Source organism: Carcharhinus amblyrhynchos, chromosome 1 (genome assembly GCF_965287045.1).
Source record: "Carcharhinus amblyrhynchos chromosome 1, sCarAmb.v2.hapA, whole genome shotgun sequence".
NCBI classification, from domain to species: domain Eukaryota; kingdom Metazoa; phylum Chordata; class Chondrichthyes; order Carcharhiniformes; family Carcharhinidae; genus Carcharhinus; species Carcharhinus amblyrhynchos.
The window spans coordinates 77,770,705-77,793,769 of record NC_137324.1 but is presented as its reverse complement, the minus strand read 5'-3'; the positions used below and the strand labels follow the sequence as shown (position 1 = coordinate 77,793,769).

At 40.3% G+C, this 23,065-nt stretch overlaps 1 protein-coding gene across 1 annotated transcript in view; it reads left to right on the top strand.

Annotated features, from left to right (window-relative positions):
* The first annotated feature begins 14,428 nt into the window (after positions 1-14,428).
* Positions 14,429-23,065, top strand: part of cracd (capping protein inhibiting regulator of actin dynamics) — a 220,172-nt gene continuing 211,535 nt past the window's right edge. Inside the window, exon 1 of the mRNA XM_080187208.1 lies at positions 14,429-14,686. The gene's annotated coding sequence lies outside the window, so the exon portion shown is untranslated. The remainder of the gene's footprint in view (positions 14,687-23,065) is intronic.

Genomic DNA, 23,065 nt, shown 5'->3' with positions numbered 1-23,065 from the left:
GCTGTTCCTAATCTCCACCCACAACGATTCCACGTTCTGCTCCTTGGCTCCAATATCATCCCTTGCTACCACCTTGATGCTATCCTTAATCAGCAGAGCTACGCCACCCCCTTTACCCTCCTGCCTATCCTTCCTAAACACTTGATAGCCCTGTACATTCAGCTCCCAGTCCCTGTCACCTTGCAGCCACGTCTCTGTAATGCCACCAGATCGTATCCATTTGTGTCGATCTGCGCCACCAGCTCATCCACTTTATTCCGAATGCTTCGTGCATTCAGATAAAGCGCTTTCATCCCAGCCTTCACATGGACCCTATTTGCCGTAACACCACCAACCATACTCATGCCCCCTACTCCCTCTATTATTGGGACATCCTCGGCCTCTTCCCTTACCTGTACCCTATCCTTAACTTTAGACGTCGTAATGTCACCTACCCTCGCACCCTCCCCCCCCTAATTAGTTTAAAGCCCTGTCTACAGTCCTCTTTACTCGATTCGCCAGCACTCTGGTCCCAGCACGGTTCAGACCAACCCCATCCCGCCCGAATAGGTCCCACCTACCCCAATACTGGTGCCAATGCCCCATAAATTCAAACCCATTCCTCCCACACCAATCCCTGAGCCACCCATTCACTTCCTTAATCCTGTCAACCCTACGCCCGTCTGCATTCGGTTCAGGCAGTAGCCCAGAGATAACCACCTTGTCGGTCCTTGTTGTTATTACCACAGAGACTACTTTGAGGATATAACATGTACATAAAGAAATACCAGTGGATGTAGTATATTTAGATTTCCAAAAGGTATATGATAATGTGCCACCGAAAAGATTACTGCACAATGTAAGAATGCATGTTGTTGAGGGTGCCGTATGAGCATAGATCAAGGATTTGATAACAGGAAACAAGAAAGTTAGGAACATGGAGCAGAAATAGGCAAATTCTGCCCTTTGAGCCTGTTCCACTCCATTCAATCAGATCATAGCTGGGCTAATGCAATATTTAAAATAAAATGTATTAGAGGCATGATGCAGGGAACCCATATATGTTGCTTCATGAAAATTGAACCATATCAGCTTTTAAGTATCCCCTCACAATCTTTGCAGGTATCTGTTTGGAAGCTCCAGGCACATTCAAATTATGATAATCAGCAATTAGGATCAAAGTTGTGAACGAAATCAAGACTTTCAAACAGGCTAGCATTAATAGCACTGCAATCATTTAACACCTTTCTTTACACTGGCCAAAATAACCTTTGTTCATTCACAATAATGTACAGCCTAATTGTGTAACTAGGAAGTCTCATAGCGAAAAGTATTTATTTTTAACAATGAGACAATAAGATGTTGGAGCAGAAGTAGACCATTTGGCCCATTAAGTCTGCTCCACCATCTAACAAGGTCATGACTGATCTGAAATGATAATCCCCAACTCCTCTTTCCCACCTTATCCTCATAGACCTTAATTCCCTTACTGATTAAAAAATCTGTCTATTTTAGCTTTGACCATATTTCGTGACCCAGCGTCTAGAACACAATTCAATTAAGAATTCTACAGATTCACTACCTTCAGAGAAAAAATCCTCCCTATCTTAAATTGATTACCGCTTACTCTGTAATTACTATTTACTTAGTATTTAAAAGATAAAGGTTATTTATATCTTGGAAGGTGAGAGGAACAAAGGTCTATCTCAGTACAAAATCAATAGAAGTTATGCTACAAGTTCTCCATATAAAAGCAAACAAAGCCCCAGGCTTTACTCCTGACTGGATAGAATTGATGTGGAGATGTTGGCATTGGACTGGGGTAAGCACAGTAAGAAGTCTCACAACACCAGGTTGGTCACCTGAAGAAGGAGCTTGAGGCTCTGAAAGAAGGTGCTGCCAAATAAATCTGTTGGACTTTAACCTGGTGTTGTGAGACTTCTTACTGGGATGGAATTGAACAGAGTACTGAGTGCAGGTCTGGTAAACATATTATAAAATGTATATAGAGACATTGGAGAGGCTGCAGAGACGATTTAGAAGGATGATACCGGAAATCTGTGGATAGACAGATCAGGAAATGATTGACAGACTAAGGGGTAATCTAACTGAATAACAACAGAAGAGGGGTGATTTAATAGAGCTCTATAAAATTATGAAAGGTTTTGATAAATAAGATATAGAGGGAATGTTTCCTCTTGTTGTGAAGAGCATAATTAAAGGCTCTCAATGTAAAATAGCCACCAAGAAATCCCACAGAGAATTCAGAAGGAACTTTACCCAAAGAATGGTGAGAATATGGAACTTGTAACCACAGGGAGTGGATGGAGTGAATAATACAAATATAGTTAAGGGAAAACTAGACAAATATGTGAGGGAGAAGGTTGATATTATCCAATCAGTGGTAGATTTAGATGAGAAAGGATGGAAGGAGGTTCCAGTGGAGCACTGACACAAGCATGGAATGGTTGGACTGAATGGCTTGTTTTTGTGCATTATATCCTATGTAGTTGTCAAAAGAGTAGGTGCAAGTATTAAAAAAAAGCTAAAAGGTAACTACAGTCAGTATTCACAATATGAATGTTTTATTAGAAAAAAGGAAAATGGACAATTGTAGTATTGATTTCAAAGCATTTTAAACATATGCTTTAAATAAAGACAGCTTTAGTTTGTTGAAGTGTTTATCAAAAGCAGCTCAGGCAATGGTTGAACATGTGATCTTCAAAAGTGGACAAAAGTTCTGTATGTCACTCATCATGGCTCAAGTGGGAGGTGTTAATTACTCAAAACATTCATTGATATTATTTCCTCAGGGATACAGTGAGGGTGTCTGCCTGTGTCCCATGAGAATTACAGTCGAAGACCAGTTTCCAGAGCAAATGAGTCCCCCAATTAAAGCTTCTGTGAGTAGGTAATTAAATACATGTGCGATCTACCCTTACATTAAGTAAGAATCTTGGGCTCGTTAATGCAATCCCCTCATTAGTGTCTGTAACACTTATGCCTTGAGTACCACACATGAGGTAGTGGTGTGGACTGGTGAGCACCTAGTGTCCATGACATCTGATAAAGCAACTAATCAACATGATGGTGCTGAGAATATACAGTTATGATAAATTTGACTCATTAGCACCATTTACTTTATTCAAATGAGGGAGATCCTTTGTACTGTGTTTCAGATGCTGCATATCCATATAAAGCTCATATAAAGTGAGCACCACACTTTATGATATGATTTTTCCAGGTCTTATGAGGATTATGCCTAAAGCAGTAACATTGTTCCTTTTTTTGTTAAAAACTGTCCATGTTTGGTGTTTCCAAGATTGCCTGTTTTTTTTTAAATTTCAGCTTCTTTGCATGTACAACATTTCATTTATGTCCTCAGTTCAGCATCTCTTCTGAAAGATAAAGCAGCAATCCTACGATATAGTCAAACTGGATTATATACTCGACACTTGCAGTGAAGCTTAAGTCACAATCTCCTGTCTCAGAGCAGAGCACTATCAACAGACTCAAGGAGCTCATGAGTAGTTAAACAATCAGACTCATGACAAAACCAGTTTCATTCCTTCTTGGCTCACTCATGTGACTGGCTCAGCAGCACAAATGCAACAGTGATATCTAAATGCTTAGAAAGAGTATAGCTTGTTTCTGTCATTATTGAGTTACCCAAAATGGGACAACACAGGACCTTTAATAAACATCATACCATAGTCAGATGTTCTTTGTCAAGCCAGCTGGAAACAAATATTATCCAGCTGAGGCACAGCACTTGCTCAAGGATGCTGTTCTTGGCAAAATGACATGGCGTTCAGTGAACAGAGTTTTTTTTCAAAAGGGGAGTCAAATATCTCAGAATCAGAGGAGAAGACTGGTGTTAATAAATGTTATGACTTAAGGGGGAAGGAAAGCAGAAGCAATCTAGGCACAAGGGAATTTTGTAGAGTGACAGGACAGAAATGAGGAACTGATCTCCCAGCCTCTAAAAATGAAATGAGATTTTTATGAGATTACAATATAAACTGAAGAAGGTAAGACATGCTAAATCAACATGCAATGAACCTCATTAATATCCCTGTTCTTAATATCTATATTATTTGTTTGATGATGTGTTAATACTTTTTGTGAATGCCATTACATAACAAGGAGATGAAGCGTGCTAACGAAGGCAACTGGTGGCATTAGAACGAGGGAGCAAAACACTCAGAAGCAAGATACAAATAATTTTAAAACACTATGTTCAATAATTCAACCTGATATTGTGTAAAGTCAGAATGTTTCACAGGAGAAAACATTAGTGTGTATTTTCACAACAAAGAATGGTTAACAGAATAATAATATTAAGGCAAAATACTGCAGATACTGGAATCTGAAACAGAAACAGAAAGTGCTGGAAAATTGCAGCAAGTCTGACAGCATCTGTGGAGAGAGAATAGAACCAAATGTTTCAAGTTTGAATGACTCTTTATCAATGGTTAACAGAAATTGTTTCTTCTTAGAAACGGAATATTTGCTTACGTAGTCAGTCTCCCACCTTATACTCTCTCTGTAAACTTGAACCCATTTAAACTCTGCTGCCGGTACTCTAACTTATACTAGGTCTACCACTCCCATGCTCACTGTCATTTTTTTGGCTCTTAGTCGGCTAATGCCTCAATGTTAAAATTCTCAACCTTGTTTCAAATGCATCCATGACTTTGTCCCTCCCTATCTCTGTAACCATCTACAGCCATACAACCCTCCAAGATATCTATACTTAGTCTCTTGTGCAATCTCAATAATCATTGTTCCACCATTGGAATCCATACTTTAAATCTGGAATTTCTTCCCTAAACCCCTCTGAGTATCGTGCTGTCTCTCTCCTTCATTAAGATTTTTTTTAAATCAGCCTTTTTGACTAAGTTTTTGATCACGTGCTAATTGTATTGTTAGGTAGCTCAGCATCAAATTGTGTTCAGTAATATGCCTGGGAAGCACGTTAGGATGCTTTATTGTGTTGTTAAAGATGCTGGATAAATGCAATAGAACAAGGATTAAAACACAGGCAAGTCATGAATAATTAAAAATAACACAAGTTCAATAAGCCAACTTTTTTGTTAATTCAGAAAATACCTCTCAACCATTGTGTTTGAAAGCAAATAACAATTCTCCACCAGCACTGAAATCAGGAATGTAATTACCACTGTCCAGAAAAACAGAGCTCATATTTTACGAAAAATCTTCAAACTCTACCAAAGCGTCAGATGAACACCCTCTAGTTCCTTTAGGATGCTGCCCTGTATATTTTATCATCTATTCAACAAGTACCTCTCTAGATGGTCCCCTAAAATACCTCCACATTGAATTGATTGACCTACTTGGAGCTTACAAGAAATAAAGGTTTTCTGATGTGTTTGCAGTTACCACATTCTCCAAGCTGTTTGGCAATGAGCTGAAAGCTTTTTCCATGGTGGTGTGTATCAGTGATGTGGATGTGCCGGCATTGGACTGGGGTAAACACAGTAAAAAGTCTGACAACACCAGGTTTTAGTCCAACCGATTTATTTGATAGTAAACTCACAAGCTTTCGAGGGGACTCCCTCTTCGTCAGGTGAATGGAGAGTTCTGGCCTCGGACAGAGCATATAAAGCACAGACAGTTTAGAGATTACTGATTAGAATGCGAATCTTTACACCTAACCTGCTGTTCAAGTCCTAAAGTGACTGACAATGTGTGTGGAAGGAACACTGATCACAGGTTAAAGAGATGTGTATTGTCTCCAGACAGCACAGTGAGTGAGGTTTTGCAAGCCCAGGCAAGTCACGGGGGTTACAGATAGTGTGACATGAACCCAAGATCCCTGTTGAGACCGTCCTCATGTGTGTGGAACTTGGCTATCAGTCTCTGCTCAGCGACTCTGCGCCGTCGTGTGTCGTGAAGGCCGCCTTGGAGAACACTTACCCGAAGGTCAGAGGCTGAATGCCCATGACCACTGAAGTGTTCGCCAACAGGAAGGGAACAGTCTTGCCTGGTGATTGTCGAGCGATGGTCATCATGTCGCACCATCTGTAACCCCCGTGACTTGCCTGGGTTTGCAAAACTTCACTCACTGTGCTGTCTGGAGACAATACACATCTCTTTAACCTGTGATCAGTGCTCCTTCCACGCACATTGTCGGCCACTTTAGGACTTGAACAGCAGGTTAGGTGTAAAAATTCGCATTCTAATCAGTAATCTCTAAACTGTCTGTGCTTTATATGCTCTGTCCGAGGCCAGAACTCTCCATTCACCTGATGAAGAGGGAGTCCCCTCGAAAGCTTGTGAGTTTACTATCAAATAAATCGGTTGGACTAAAACCTGGTGTTGTCAGACTTTTTATGGTGTGTATCAGGGCAGCATACACTACCTGTGTCAATTTGCTGCATATCTTGGGAGCTGTGTTAATGGACATAAGGGTGAGGTGGTTTGAATTATTATTACTGTTCTCCTCTTCTGCCCATAAAGTAGTATTTTTAATTTCTAATTTAATTTGTTTCCCTTAGTATCCTCCTCCTTGATGAAATGGGCCGATTCCCAAACCTCAGTTTATGAGGTTAAAAATAACCCTACAACAAATTCTTTAAGTGAAATAAAACTAAGATTTATTAACACATTCAAAATTTTGTTTTGAGTCAAGCCATCGATGTACTTTAAGGACCCTTGTTTAAACTCAGTATCTTTTGAGCAGATAACTGTTGAACCATGAGCACAACATTGGCGATGAGGAGTCACAATAGCTCTGCCTTTGACTTGATTTTGATTTGATTTATTATTGTCACATGGTATTAACATACAATGAAAAGTATTGTTTCTTGCACACTATACAGACAAAACATACCATTCATAGAGAAGGAAATGAGAGAGTGCAGAATGTAATGTTATAGTCATAGCTAAGGTGTAGAGAAAGATCAACTTAATACAAGGTAAGTCCATTCAAAAGCCTGACAGCAGCAGGGAAGAGCTGTTCTTGAGTCGGTTGGTCTGTGACCTCAGACTTTTATATCTTTTCCCCGACAGAAGAAGGTGGAAGAGAGAATGTCTGGGGTAGGTGGGGTCCTTAATTATGCTTTGCTGAGGCAGTGGAAAGTGTAGACAGAGTCAATGGATGGGAGGCTGGTTTCCATGATGGATTGGGCTACATTCATGATCTTTTGTGGTTCCTTGCGGTCTTGGGCAGAGCAGGGACCATACCCAAGCCGTGATACAACCAGAAAGAATGCTTTCTATAGTGCATCTGTAATTGTTGTTCACAGTTGGCTGGCACAGATATCTTTCCTACTAGTCCTTTGTGTTGGCTTGGAAGGAACACCCATACAATGCAGAGGAGGGTTCAACTTCAGGTGGTTGATGAGTTAGCCTTTGTCCATTAAAAAAGAGGGTTTAAACAGGAGAGTATGGAAGAGAAACAAATTTGTAAGTTTTTTTTTACATCATGTCTTCTTGGCAAGACACAAAACTTAATGTTTGTCTGCTGCTCTTCAAGCATCTCTCTCTTCATGGTGATATTGTCACTAGACTAGTATTCCAGAGACTATGGGTAATGCTTTGGGGACCCAAGTTCAAATCCCACCACAGCAGATGGTGAAATTTGAATTGAGTAAAAGTCTGAAATTAAGAGTCTTAATGATGACCATGAAACCATTGACATTTGTCATAAAAACCCATCTGGTTCACTGATGTCCTTTAGGGAAGGCAATCTGTCCATCATTACCTGGGCTGGCTATGTGTGGCTCCAGACCCACAGTATTGACTCTTAAAATGATTGACTCTTAAAATGCCCCCTCAAGGGTAATTAGAGATGAGAATAAATGCTGGGCTAGCAGGTGATGCCTACATGCCATAAAAGAATTTTTTAAAAACCCTGCGATCATCACATCTGTACTCTGCAAACAGCAGCTATGTGTCTTGCTCCTTCACTTAAATACATTAGGCTCCATATTCCCATCTGGATCCTATAACATCTTGTGCTCTGCACCTTGTCACATCAATTCCTCATCAATACTACCTGTACCCCCTGGAATGGGTCTCTCTGTGTTGTTAAATGCAAAGAAAATGATGGATGACAGGATGTCTGAGTGAGCCCATTCATACAGAACATTCCTAGCCATGATTCTTTTATGGGAGAACTGGATAATGATCACCTATCCCCACAGATTTAAAGTTGATCCGTATGAAAAGGAGGGATGTCCAAATCTCTATATCTCCATCCAAGATGCCCAACCAGTCCTCATGAAACACCAAGCTCCTCAGCCTGGCTGAACATGTTCTCACAGTGAAAATCCTCTTGTCTGACTTAAATCACTTTTTCCAAATAAAAGGCATTGCTATAGGAACCTGCGTGTGTTCTAAATATGTCTGCCTAATTGTGGAATATGTAGAATGTTCTTTGTTACAGTCATACTAACGTGCCCTACTTCACTGATACACTGATGGCTTCATCAGTGTGTTTCCTGCTTTCATCCTAAACTAGGAAATGTCATTAACCTGCATTCCAATTCTTACCCTTCTCTCACCTTCACTTGGTCTATCACCCATTCTTCCTTGACTTCTCTGTCTCCAAGTATTGTAGGTAGAACTATGAAGTTGAAGTTACAATCAGATCAGCCATGATCTTATTGAATAGCAGAGCAGGTTTGACAGGTTGAGTGGCCTACTCCTGCTATTAATTCATATGTTTATATGACCAATATCCACTATAAGCCTTCTGGTTCCTACAGCCCTCTTGAATACACTTTCTCACACCCTACATCCTAAAGGATTGTATTCCATTCTCCCAGCTTCTCTGTCCACTTTACATCTACCTTCCACACAATGCTTTCAATATCTCTTTAGTTTTCCGCAACCAAAGATTTCCCTCCAATATGATTGACAGGATCTTGATGACGCCCATTCCATTTCTGCATGTCTGCTTTTGCCTATTTTCTCATTCCCAGACCACAATAGAGTTCCTCTAGTTCTCATCTTCCACTCGCCAGGCTTCACATTCAAAGGTTCATGCTCCACCATTTCCACCTCCTCCAGCATGATGCCACTGCCAGACATATCTTTCCTCGCTTTTCATCATTCCAATGATACGATTCCTTGCATAACACTCTGGTTCACTTCTCAATCATCTCCAAAACCTTTTCTTCCCACCACCTCTTCCCATGCAAGCATAGGAGATGCAACATCTGTCCTTTTACCTTTTCGCTTCCCACTATTCAATGCTCCAAACACTCCTTTCAGGTAAGATAGTGATTTGCATACACTTCCCTCAGTTTAGTAGATCTCAATCACTGCTCATGATGCAACTCCACCACATTGCAGAGGCCAAACAAAGATTATCTCACATCATCTGTCCACCATTTTAATTCTCTATTCCATTTTTCTCACTCTGACCGATCTGGCCTCAGCCTCCTACTTGGTTCCAATGAAACTTAAAGTAAATTTGAAGAACACCAGGTTATCTTTTGATTAGGCAATTTATGGCCTTTTGGACTCAACAATTGCAGATCATGACTTCTGTCACCATTTCTTTGGAGCAACAGCACTTAGTGATGATTTTGATTCTCCCATTTATATCTCATTTAGATCCATTTTGTGTTCATTTTCCTGCCTGTTTATCATCTCGTTTTGTCTGCCATCAGCAACCCTTTTGCTATTTAATCTTTACTGCCTTCAACCCTACCACAGACCTTTCCTTTTGTTCGCCCTGGTTCCCCCTTTTCGCTGTCTCGTCTGTAATTACTTAAAACCAATTGGATCTGAAATTGTTTTTAGTTCTGCTAAAAGATCATTGACCTGAAAGGTTAAATGTGTTTTTCTCTCCACAGATGTGCCCGATCTGCTCAGTTTCTTTTACCATATTCTAGCTCAGATTTTAAACATCTGAAATATTTTGCTGCAGTTAACAGAGGTGACTTTCTTATATGCACTTACTTCCACTTAAGGCAGATGTTTGATATGTACAGCCATAATGTTGACTGTCTTGAGCAGATTTCTTCAGTTTTGGTCTCTTCTCTCAGATTCTCGACAGAGTAATATCGACCTCTTCAGCTATCTCCTTCCATGTCTGATACTTCCACAAGGGAAGGGCAGCATGGATTGAGGGAGAGGTCAACAGTTCAATTTTGTCTCCATTGACCCTTCCACATTTCCAGTCATGTTTTTTTCTCTGTCTGAAAGGCTGCATTGCTAAGGAAAATAGCTGCACAAATAGCCACCCAGACTCCCCTGGTTACTGTGTTCCGTCAAAGGAGCTATGACTCGAAACATTAACTTGGTTTCTCTCTGATAGATAGTGGCAGATCTGCTGAGTTTTTCCAGGATCCTGTGTTCCTGTCCCCTGATTTGTCCACTGGATTAAAATGTCTGCTTATTGTACGACATGAATGCTTTTCAGTAATAATGATTCAATTGCCTTATTGTAGGATTTCAATGTCTTTGTTAAAGGAAATCTTAAGTTATAAAACCATCAGTTAACAACTGTTCTTTGTAATGCACAGTAAGTTTAATAAAGGATCATAGGAACATAGAAAATCAAAGCAGGAATAGGCCATTTGGCCCTTTGAGGCTGTTCCACCATTCATTTTGATCATGGCTGATCAAAGCCTTAATTAGCTCACTAACTTTCAATTTTAGACCTATATCTTTTTATTTAGCTAACAGGTGACATTTTCTTCCAGTCACTGATTCCTTCATTAAGTAAGAAACTGATTACTTTTGTGATTGTGCTGATATAAAGCACTAAAAAAAAGTCTTACAGTAATATTCTGAATGAATAAATGATTCAGTCACAACATCTGATTTTTTTTCTCAGAATGTCAGTAGCTTTGGAAGATCACATTCATTGCTTATAGCTGATCACCCTGAGGTAGGACTGACTATCCTTCTTGTAATGCTGTTCCAATATTTTTAAAAATGATCTTCTTGTAGCCAAGGAAGTAAAAGTAAATATATCTAAGAAACTCATTTTCATACGTGTGTGCATTAAATGTGTATCTCCAGAGACACAGGCCTGGATTTTTGCTATGGTACTTCGATTTTTGCTGCTTTGGCAAAAATGGGAGAAAAGGATGAAAATCAGAAATCTTGCCCCTGAACGTAGCACTTACTATTTCCCTGGGTCCAGAATGGGGCCAGGTCACATTTCACATATGCACATTTCATGGACTGAGAGGAATCAACAGCTTCCCCCTCTTGTGTGATTTTGATGTGAGAGGTGTCTTGGGGCATGCTTGTTATCAGCCAATGATTATGTGGAGAGAGATGCAATTTTTTTTTGATATTTGTCTAAACTCATCACCAAGTGGAAGAGTCTCTGAATAAATTCATACAGTGAAAGTTTATGATTACTTAATAGAGGGAGAGAGTGCACCTTCATGAGTCCATTCAAGAGAAACTGACTTTTCTCCATTTTAGGTGCAGATTAGTAAGTGCCAGGACTTAGGTATCTCCATGTGGCATCACTGAAGTTTAAAAAGATCAGAACACTCAACATTTCCTATTGATTTTCTATTAGGACTTACTAAAATATAAACTTATAAGGTTATTTGGACCTGATTCCTAGCTCTATATCTTTTTATTTAGCTAACAGGTGACATTTTCTTCTAGTCACTGATTCCTTCATTAAGTAAGAAACTGATTATTTTTGTGATTGTGTTGATATAAAGCACTAAAAAAAAGTCTTACAGTAATATTCTGAATGAAAGGATTGCCTGAATCAAATATCTGATTATTAAGTTCTCCATGGACCATTGCTTTGCTTTAAATCCATCACTAGGCATATCATCTTGAAGGTAGCACAATATAAATAGCACATCCTTTAATTTTTCTTAGATTTTAATTTTTTTCATTGTTTCTCCAGTGGGCTCTAAACCTGTTTCCTTTACCCCTCAGTTCAGATAAAATAACATATTCACAGTTCAATGCCTTTGGACCATACACTGCCTGGGAAATTGTATCAGGTGGCAAGTGGGTGGGAATGTGAAGCTACAATCTGCTCACTTCTTACATTTAAAATGCCAGTCCTAGTGAGGTAGCAGAAGAGCTACCCTGTTTAATGTAATTTTAGAATAGAATTACAAGGAGAGCTTCAGCAATGGAATGACAGTCCGACCAACAGTAGCAATAAAGGCAAATATTTATTTCAGGTTAGGCATCCTATGAATTGGAGACTGTTTCTATTTATTTAAGTTGTACTGAAAGAGAAGCAATACCAGCTGATGTGGCTTAAATAATGTGCCAAGTATGTGAATGATGAACTATGCAGCATGTACTGCTACAGCATGTGTTCTGCTGATGATTTCTTAGTGTAAGCTTTACATTTTGAACATGAAAGCAGACACTCAAGAAGGGAAGGAGTGAAAATGAATCAGAGGTTGAGTCATCTCAGGCTGCCACTGCATAATCAATGCTAACGTTTCAGTTCTTGACCATGATGAAAGGGCATGACCTGAAATATCCCATCCCCCCTGTCGTCCCCCTTCTCTCTCTACAGATGCTGTCAGACCTGCTGAGTATTTCCAACATTTTCTGTTTTATCTCAGATTTCCAGCATCCGCAGTATTTTGCTTTTGGGCTGCACAGTTAATAGTGACTGCAAAACACTATTGGCAGAGATCTGAATCCAAATCACCTACACACTCCCTATAGGAGAATAGTGATTGTGGATCCAAATATGGAGGACCATCTTTAAAAAGAAAATGAAGACTAATAAGCTCTCCTGTTGGCTAGTGCCTCAAGATACTGTCTGGTGCCTTAGTTTGATCCCTGGCCACTGCTGAGTTAATGGACACAAACTAAGTTACCACTGGTGTGCCACAACTGGCTGTGCAGGGATACAGGTTTCTGCTCCAGAGCACCAGTCAATGATTCCTGCTGGAAAATACCTCCATGCAGGAGTGGTGTAAGAACAGGATCAGGGCTGTAATACCCTCCACAGTTAAATAACGTCAGCAATAATTTGAGTTTACAAATAAAGAAAAACGATCACTTGGATAACCTACTGAAGAACCCACAGGCTCCCTGGGAACCAAATCCCACATCTGGTAGCAATTTGAAGAGAGTAGAACATTGGAAATATACATTATTGTATAATGTGCGTCTGTGACAATGCCAGTGAATAGCCACATTTCCAGTTCTATTGGCCCTAATTACTAAGCTACCTGACAATGTTCCAGCCTCTGACTAATAGTGAGTGGGAGGTGCACTACCTGTAATAATTATAGGCATAAAGGGGAAAATCAACCAATGCTTTAAGACTTGGACCTTTCATTATCATTACTGTCAGCATAGCAAACAAAATTGAGACAACTGCATCTCTGAACCACTTTTCACCTTGAAGAAAGGGTCAGGGGGTGGGAAAAGGGAACGGGATAGGAGAAATATGAAACTGTTAAAGGTGTGCCTGGTGTCTTTTGTCATCGCTGCTTTTCCAATTTTAAAATACACATTTTTCTTACACAGTTGTCAGCTGAATCATTCTAGTCAGAACACACATGATGTGGCAGGATAAGTTAACGCAGGCCAGTGGTTCCACAAGTGCACCTGTCTGAATAGCTGTGAAAAAATTGTAACATGTTTCAACAGTAGTGTTCATGTTGAGAAAATATGATTGTGGAAAAGCGATAACCGGGAAACTTCAAACTAGCTTCAATCCAGCTACTGAAAGATTTGCATGCACGGAGGATGATATCACAATCTCTCCTCGCTTTCAGTTGCATATGGTCATGTTTCCGAATGGGCGAGCCCACTACATGTTCAATCGCTAGCGATTATTGACCACACCCCGTGTCAGTCGGAGCCAGCAAACCGGGGTTACGGGAGGTGATTGAGAGGGAATTTAGTGAGAAGCAGGCTTAGCCGCTAGATGGGGGCAGCGTTAAAATGAATGAAGCAAAACGGATGTGAATGTGTCTGGGTCATGTTCTGTTGAGAGCGATCAGTTGGCTGATGCTCGGTCTGTGGCTGGGACCCTGGGACCGGACCCAGGTGATTCTGCTCTGCCGCCCAGAAATATTTCTTGGCCAACCACCTCCCGGGGCAAATAAACAAAATAAACAAAAACAAAGCTAAGAATAGGACGAACATTTTAAATCTGGTAATAGAAAATAGAATCATGTTTATTCTGGCTGTGGTTTCACTTGCATCGGGGAGTGGACTCGATATTTCAGCAAATAATTATTGAAAGTCACAGATTTCTCATTTGACCCACGCAGTAAACTCCTGTAGAATCAAGATGCTTTTGCCATAATTGACATTGTGTTTCATAAGGCATCCTAATTGTAATCTACTCTTTGCAAGGTTGAATCCAAGTTTAACAATTGCAATGAATTTTGATTCTTTGTATCAGGGGAGTGCAGCTCAAATGAAACCACTCGCCGGTAAGAAGCGCCCTGTGTAATTGCCTGGCTACAGGCAGGAGCAGCTCCCCTCACTCCCCCCACGTGGATGGAGAAAGGGCTGATCAATGGTCCATATAGGGAGAGTGGGATTATTCAGGAGACAGCTCTTTGCCATATTCTGGTCCTCCCTCAGCAGAAGCAGCAATGGAGTCGGAATAGAACCCAAACCGCTGGACTGCACAGCATCCTACTGGTACATCCCAAATAAACAACAAAAAGGAAACGCCATAACGTGTAGCGAGCGACGCAGAGAGAAAAGGGGAGAGCAATGTGATCAGGGATTGAACTGGTGAATTACATGTAAGGTATGGCTGTTTAGTACTGAAGCTCGCGTAAATGGTGGATGCTGTTGTTCGCTGTTTTATGGTATATGCTGATGACAGTTCCTGTGGGTTTATGTATGTGTTAGTGAGCCATGTGTTTATTGACAGTGTAAGGAAAGAGGGAGCAGGAGTAACTGGCAAAGCGATGCAGAGGTCAAGCAGAGAAAAAGGCACTCAGTCACTCAGTCACTGTAAATGGTGAAAAAACAGGAGGTGGATGGAACAGTAAAGCAGCGGCTTCTCAATGTGATTTATATCTACATAGAAGATGTAGTTTTCATATCTAAGGTGTTAGATTTTACAATTTTTTTGTTTTAAAAAATCTGCCCACCTCTTCTTAGTGATCGCTGACTCATTTACATGGGGCAAAAAATATGCGATTCAAATCGGTGCCGCTGGGGGTAAGGGCGTTTTAAAAGCACCCCCGTCAGCTTCAAATGGCATAATTTATCAGCAATTTTCTTTTTGTATTTGACACTAGCTGTGCAGTTTTATTACTTGACATGTAGCCCGTTGTGTGTAGTGGAAGATACACTGCTGTGTTTTGAATGAATATTTCTGTTGCTTATCCTTCCTTTACTACAACAAAAAGCAAAATGACAGCTTTTCCATTCAGAATATGGTTTTGTTAAGAGGCCGGTTTGTTGCTGTAAAGCACACATATTGTCTATTTATACTAAAATTAAAATGAAATGTAGGTGGGAATTAATCTCTAGTACAACCCTGTGCACCCAAACTATATTCCCCATTTGACTAAGTAGACAACAGGCAGATTTCCATTGGTTTTACTACATGCACACACAGACATAGATTCAAAGAGGATGATAAGATATGTAAATAACTCAGCCATCTTTCAACAGCTTTTCTCTTTATTCTTAACATTTGCATTCACAGATTTCAGAGAACATAGTGATCGCGCATCTTTTAGTATATCAAATACCGGAGTGAATTGCCATGAAAAATAACTCGATTCATTGTGTAGCCATCCTATTCTTTATAATATATTGCTAGGGAGAATGCTAAGGTTGCATGCACACAACATAAAAATAACCTATTATGCCCTTGAAGAGCCGATCATTCTTAATCATTAGGGCTGGGCGTAAGATCAGTTATTGAACGCCATTCAATCCATCTCACCTACAGCCATTTAATGATGCGAGTTTAAATGAGTAAGTACATTCACCACACCTCAGGAGACACAGCCCAATGAACAAGCTATCGTAAAGGCCAATTTAATAATTCGTCCTAATGCTGTAAATTATTAGTGGATAGTTTATTAGAATGTATTGATTCCAGTTAGTAGAAAGTAGTTTGCAGTAGAGTCTTGCTTTAAAAATATTTTAAATTAGTAGCTTCTCATTTACAAAAACTACGTTGAAGCAAAGAATGCTGTAAACTCAGTAATAGGTTGTGTCCCTGAGTAGTTGGCGATGCTATAAGTATTTACCTGTTTTGTTAAAATCCTAGTTTATTAACAAGCCAGATGGGAAGTTAGAATCGCAATTTTTCAGTGTGGGTGGCACGGTGGTTAGCACTGCTACCTCACAGCACCAGGAGCCTAGGTTCAATTCCAGCGTTGGGTGACTGGCTCTGTGATGTTTGCACATTCTCCCCATATCTGCATGGGTTTCCTCCAAGTATTTTGGTATTCTCCCACGTTCCAAAGATGAGTGGGTTAGGTTGGTTGGCCATGCTAAAATAGCCCATTAGTATCAGGTGGACTAGCGGGGTAAATACCTAGGGTTCGGGGATCGGCCTGGGTGGAATTGTTGTTAGTGCGGTCTTGATGGGCTGAATGTCCTCCTTCTGCACTGCAGGGATTCTATGATTTTAGGGACAACAGAATTTTAACTGGCCAAGGATTCTTTACCTTGTTGTTTAGAATGCTGTCTTACTATTTAAAGATTTGCATTAGACTTAGAGCAAGTCAGAATGTTTAGCAGTCATCAGTGTGAATTGTGGAAAAGATGCCACATATCTGTTAAACCATTAAAATGCATTTACAAATAAAACCAACATGTTTCTTTTAACTATATAATATGTACATTTTTTATGTAAAATAAAATGTTGCGAATGTTCACAGCTGAATTACAGATTTTTCATTTCTTTTGCCATTGATTTGCTTCATTGCATTTTCTTTCACCATGGATTGTCAGATTGACTTTCCATTGTCATTTGTAAATCCATACTATACAATGCAGTTGAAATGAATTTATTAGTGTGGCACCTATATCTGATGTAGATAGAAACAGTTGTTTGCAATAAAGTTTGAATGGATTTGTATGCGCAATATATTAGTTAGATTTTGAAGATTATGGAAAACCTTTACTATAAATCAGTACTTCATTGGTGAAAATTTAATATCCTTGACAAGAAGGATCTTAAAACTAATCTGATGGTGTAAGAAATGGGGCTGACCTGAATATATATCTTCAATATACCTTCAATATATTTTCTGGAACTGATTTATGATTCATCCATTTGTAAATGTCATCAGGTGTGTTTTGTCAATGCTGCTGGACAAAAATTCTTAAAGTAGGAAAAATAAAAATCTGTTTCTATTCCAGCAGATACAATGCACCCGATTGATTCAAATGTTCGAAATAATTACATTGAGGCAATAGCAATACAGTTGTTCAAATTACAGTTAAATCCCACAAAAGTAATTCTTTCAGTCTGTGTGCTAGAAGGACCTTTGATGGGCAGAGTGACCTTTCCCTGTCCTGAACTTCTCCCCTGTTTTAAATGATTGTGCTTTTATTCAGATTTTCTTGTTTACTGATAGATTTTAGAATATCACTGGAATTGGCAGTGAACTTCAATCCAGATGAGATGCTAACATTTGTTTCAGGAATTAACCCTTCTTTGTGGAAATAATCTTTAGTGACAGTCTTCCTTCGTGCCTAATATCATCAGACGTCAGTAGGACTTGGATTTGAAAAGTAAAACACATTTTTGACAGAAAGGTGTTTCAATTTGCAGCTCTAATCTGGAGAATTGAAGTCAGAAAAAGAGAATATTTCTTTTTTATGTTGGTAAAAATACATTTGCCATGGTTTCAGATAAGCATACACTGCTCTCCAGTTTGAGTAGGAGAGCTGACTGGTGGTGATTTACTGGGGATCACTACACCACAAATGAAAGGCAAGGTTGAGAAAGTGGAGCCTTCATGGATAACCTCAGCCAATAGGGGAATTGAACCATGCTGTTGGCATCACTCTGCATCAATAATCAGCTTTTTTTATTCATTCGTTGGACATGCATGTCATTAGCTGCTCAGCATTTACTGCCCAAGAGAGTCAACCACATTGCTCTAGCTCTGGAGTCACATGTAGGCAGACATGTGACCAGACAGCAGATTGCCTTCCCTAAAGGACATTAGTGAACCAGATGGGTTTTTCTGACAATCGACAATGGTTTCATGGTCATCAGTAGATTCCTAATTCCAGATATTTTTTATTGAATTCAAATTCCACCGTCTGCCATGGCAGGATTCAAACCCAGATTCCCAGAACGTTAGCTGAGCAATAATATCACAAGGCCATTGGCTGTCGAGCCAACTAAGCTAAACTAATCCCTATGCTAGTATATACTGCACTGTATATATTGCATTCTGTGTCAACGTAAAAAATAAGTTGTAGAAATGAAAAAGTACTGATTGATGCTTATAAGAGCCTGCATTAACGAACATGGCTAGACTGTAAGAAGCCAATCTAGTTCCTTCTCCCACCTCAGCACTGAGCACCAACATTTGTGCAAAATCCCTTACAAGGTAGTAATGACCACAGAAGTTTATCATGATTATTACATTGTCAGAGGTGGGATCTATAAAATTTGTCTAAAAGGAAAACATTCTTCTTGGGCTGAAAGAATCATGTCATTTTAAGAAAAGAGAAGTGTAGTAGGATATGTCTAAAAAGATCACATGCAAACAATCTACTGCTTTGTTGATATTTAGTGAATACTTCCAATGTTCAGATAACAATAGTTAAATTCAATCTTTATTGTTTTAATTATTATTATTAAAAATTGAATTACTCTCAATCCATTCCCATTTCTTATATCTTAAAAAATGTCTTTCCTTGGAACACTTTGTAATTAATTATCTTTGTAGGTTGTGTTGAAGAACCTTATTGTGTTAATCATCTTTTTTTTATCCTTTATCAGAGTTTGTTGTTTAAGAAAAGTTTAGGTAGACTTTCCTTGTTTACTTGTTTATGCCATGTATCATTCTCTGTAATTGAACATATTTTGTTGTTTGATCTTGGGATGTGAGCATCATCGGCAAGGCCAGCATTTATTGTCCATCCCTCATTTTTCTTGAAGCTGGTGATGAGCTGCCCTCTTGAACCACTGCAGTCTGTGTGGTGTAGGTACACCCACATTGCTGTTAGGGAGGGACTTCCAGGATTTTGACCCAGTGACAGTGAAGGATGTAGTTCTAAGTCAGGATGCTGTGTGAATTGGAGAGGAAGTTGAGAGGTGTTCCTGTACAGCAACTGTCCTGTCACAAGGACAGTGAAGTGATGTGGTGAAGTTTGGAGGGTTGGAAGGTACTATTGAAGGAATCTGGCAGCTTGCTGCAGAGCACTGCCATTGTAAGATGGTGGTGAAAGGAATGAATGTTTAAGGTAACGGGTAGGTGCCTATCAAGTGAGCTGCTTTGTCTTTATTGGTGTGAAAATGGAAGAAGGCCTGTTCCAGTCAATGCCGCTGATGAACAATACAGTGCAAAGGAATGGCACAGGATGCATTGTCAGCCTGTTTTATCTTCTTCTTCTCAAAGCACTGAAAAAGGAGAATCGGAACAACAGTGTTGTCCACTCTAATTTTAACTTGTTTGTAAAAGATTTTTTTTGAAAATTGCTATGAAGAAGATTGCAGCGATCCCTTACATTAATGGGCTAGATCTTCTAGTCAAACTGGAGCAATCGCTGCTGTTGTAAAGATCATTGTGTCTTGGTCTTTTTGTGTCCTTCCATTTGGGACTTCCTGCTCAGGCTGCAGCAACGATTCTTCAGCATAGTCATCAATGATAAGAATGGCGTAGAAAAGTAGTGAAGAGGACAGGCCCTCTTCTTATGACATTAGCTGTCATATTCAGGCAAATGTTTAAAGCTATCAGAAGTTCTCAGTGAGTGAGTAGGTGGTGAATGAATGGGTGGTGGGTGGGTGGAGTGTGTTTGGGAGTGGTCAGTTGGGTCAGGAGGTGTTGGGAGTGGATAGTTGGGTCAGGGATGTTGAGGGTGGGCAGTTGGGTCAGGGGAGTTGGGGAAATGGGCATTGGCTTGGGGGTGATGGGGAAGTGGGCAGTTGGGTCGGGGATATTGGGGAAGTTGACAGTTGGATCTGAGATGTTGGGAAAGTTGGCAGTTGGGTCAGGAGGTTTGGGGGCGGGCAGTTAGGTCAGGGAGTGTTGGGGTGGATACTTGGTGCAGGGTGTGTTGGGGTGGATACTTTGTTCAGGGGGTGTTGGGGGTGGGTAGTTGGGTCAGGAGGTGTTGGGGGTGGGTAGTTGGGTCAGGGGGTGTTTCAGAAGTTGGGTCAGGAGGTGTTGGGGAAGTGGGCAGTTGGGTCAGGAGGTGTTGGGGAAGTGGGCGGTTGGGTTGGGTGTTGGGGGTGGGCAGTTGGTTCAGGAGGTGGTGAGGAAAGTGGGCAGTTGGGTTAGGAGGTGTTGGGAGGTGGGCAGTTGGGTGAGGGAAAATCCCCTAGTTGCCACAGTCCGGTGCCTGTTCGGGTACACTGAGTGAGAATTTAGCATGGCAAAGGAAATAATCAGCATGTCTTTTGGTCTGTGGAAGGAAACTGGAGCACCTGGATGAAACCCATGCAGACACATGCACAGACAGTGACCTAAGCCAAGATCAAACCCCAGTCCCTGGTTCTGTGAGGCAGCCATTCTAACCTTTGTGCCGTTGTACCGTTGTTCTTCATGGCTACAACAATATCTTGCTTTAACCATAAACAATAGTTCGTGGTTGAAGCAGTAGGGTGTGTTACTTTACTGAACAATTACCCTGTATGATCGCAGGGTAGATACAAGTTTCATCCTGCATCTTCCTGAAAAAAGTTAACTACAAAATTCCACTCACTGATGCCCAGTTTTGCAGTTCTACACACTTTTATTCTGCCTGATCACATATTGAGTGTGTGTTTCAAAATGCTTTATAACTAGTGAATTACTTATGCAGTGCAGTCACTGTTCTTTGGGCAAAAAACAGCAAGCAATTTAGGCACACAAGTTTTTAGACTCAAAGTCATAGAGGTTTACAGCATAGAAATAGGCCCTTTGGCCCAACTTGCCCATGCCACCCTTTTTTTAAATCCCTAAACTAATCCCAATTGCCCACATTTGGTCCATATCCCTCTATACCCTTTGTACCCATGTAACTATCTAAATGCTTTTTAAAAGTCAAAATTGTACCCGCCTCTACTACTACCTCTGGCAGCTTCCAGATACTCACCACCCTTTGTGTGAAAAAATTGTCCCTTTGGACACTTTTGTATCTCTCCCCTCTCACCTTAAACCTATGCCCTCTAGTTTTAGACTCCCATACCTTTGGGAAAAGATGTTGACTATCTAGCTGATCTGTGCCCCTCACTATTTCATAGACCACAATAAAATCACCCCTCAGCCTCCTACACACCAGAGAAAAAAGTCCCAGTCTATCCAGCCTTTCCTTATAACTCAACGCATCAAGTCCCGGTAGCATCCTAGTAAATCTTTTCTGCACTCTTTCTAGTTTAATAATATCCTTCTGATAATAGGTGACCAGAATTGCACACAGTATTCCAAGTGTGGCCTTACCAATATCTTGTACAAATTCAACATCCCAACTCCTGTATTCAATGTTCTGACCAATGAAACCAAGCATGCCGAATGCCTTCTTCACCACTCTGTCCACCTGTGACTCCACTTTCAAGGAGCTATGAACATGTACACCTAGATCTCTTTGTTCTGTAACTCTCCCTGATGCCCTACTATTAACTGAGTAAGTCCTGCTCTGGTTTAACCTACCAAAAGGCATTACCTTGCATATGTCTAAATTAAGCTCCATCTGCCATTCAGCAGCCCACTGGCCCAATTGTCAAATTGCAATTGGAGATAACTTTCTTCACTGTCCATTATGCCACCAATCTTAGTGTCATCTGCAAACTTACTAACCATGTCTCCTATATTCTCATTGAAATCATTAATATAAATGACAAATAACAGTGGATCCAACACTGATCCCTGAGGCACACCGCTGGTCACAGACTCCAGTTTTAATTTTGTATCCATTTAGATACCTCACCCTGGATCCTGTGAAATTTAACTTTATGCAACAACCTACCATGTGGTAACTTGTCAAAGGCCTTGCTAAATTCCATGTAGACAACATCAACTACACTGCCCTCATCTGCCTTCTTGGTTACCCCTTCAAAAAATTCAATCAAATTTTTGAAGTAACCAGTTATGAATTATGCTAAATCGTGCATTGATCCGGTGAGAAAAACTGTCCATGCAAGTTCACTACTGACCTTCAAATAGTGCTTCTGGCTCTTTACAATCACCTGCATCTGAAATCACATCTGAAAGACAACACCTCCAACGATTCTGCATTATGTGTTTAAACAACGTTGGGACTTGAATCTACAATCATCTAACTTCCAAAATGAGAGTGCTATCAACAGAGCCAAGTTAAGACTAGAATTTCATTGTTTGCAGAGTAACTCCTTGATATTCCAGATGTACTGTTTATTATATTTTATAGTCCTTATGAAGACTTTTCTTGGTTGTCACTTTTTTTCTTTTTCAACCTACGAGAGTAAAAATATCACCTTCATCATCTGGGATGATTGATTTCTCCAGACTCATTTGGCTCCTAAACTAATTGCACCTTTGGTCCAAAAATGGACAAAAAAGCTGAACTTGAGATGTGAGTGACTGTCCTTGGCATCAAGGCAGCATTTGACCAAGTGTGACATCAAGGGGCCCTAGCAAAACTGCTAGGGCCTAGCAAAACTGCTAGAGTCAATGGAGAATCAGAGGGCTAACTCTTCACTGGTTGGAGTCATAGCTAGCACAAAGGAAAATGGTTGTGCTTGCAGGAGGCCAATCATCTCAGTCCCAGGACATCACTGTCAGAAATCCTCAGAATAATGCCCAGGTCAACTGCTTTGTTAGTAATCATCCTTCCATCATAAGGTACAAAGTGGGTTTGTATTATGATAATGAAGCAGCCTGTGCCTGAATGCAGTATGACGTGAAGAACATTCAGACTTGGGCCAGTAAGTGGCATATCCAATATGAAAGAATCTAACCACCTCCCTTTGACATTGTCATTGGCATTATCATTGGTGAATCCCCCACTATCAACA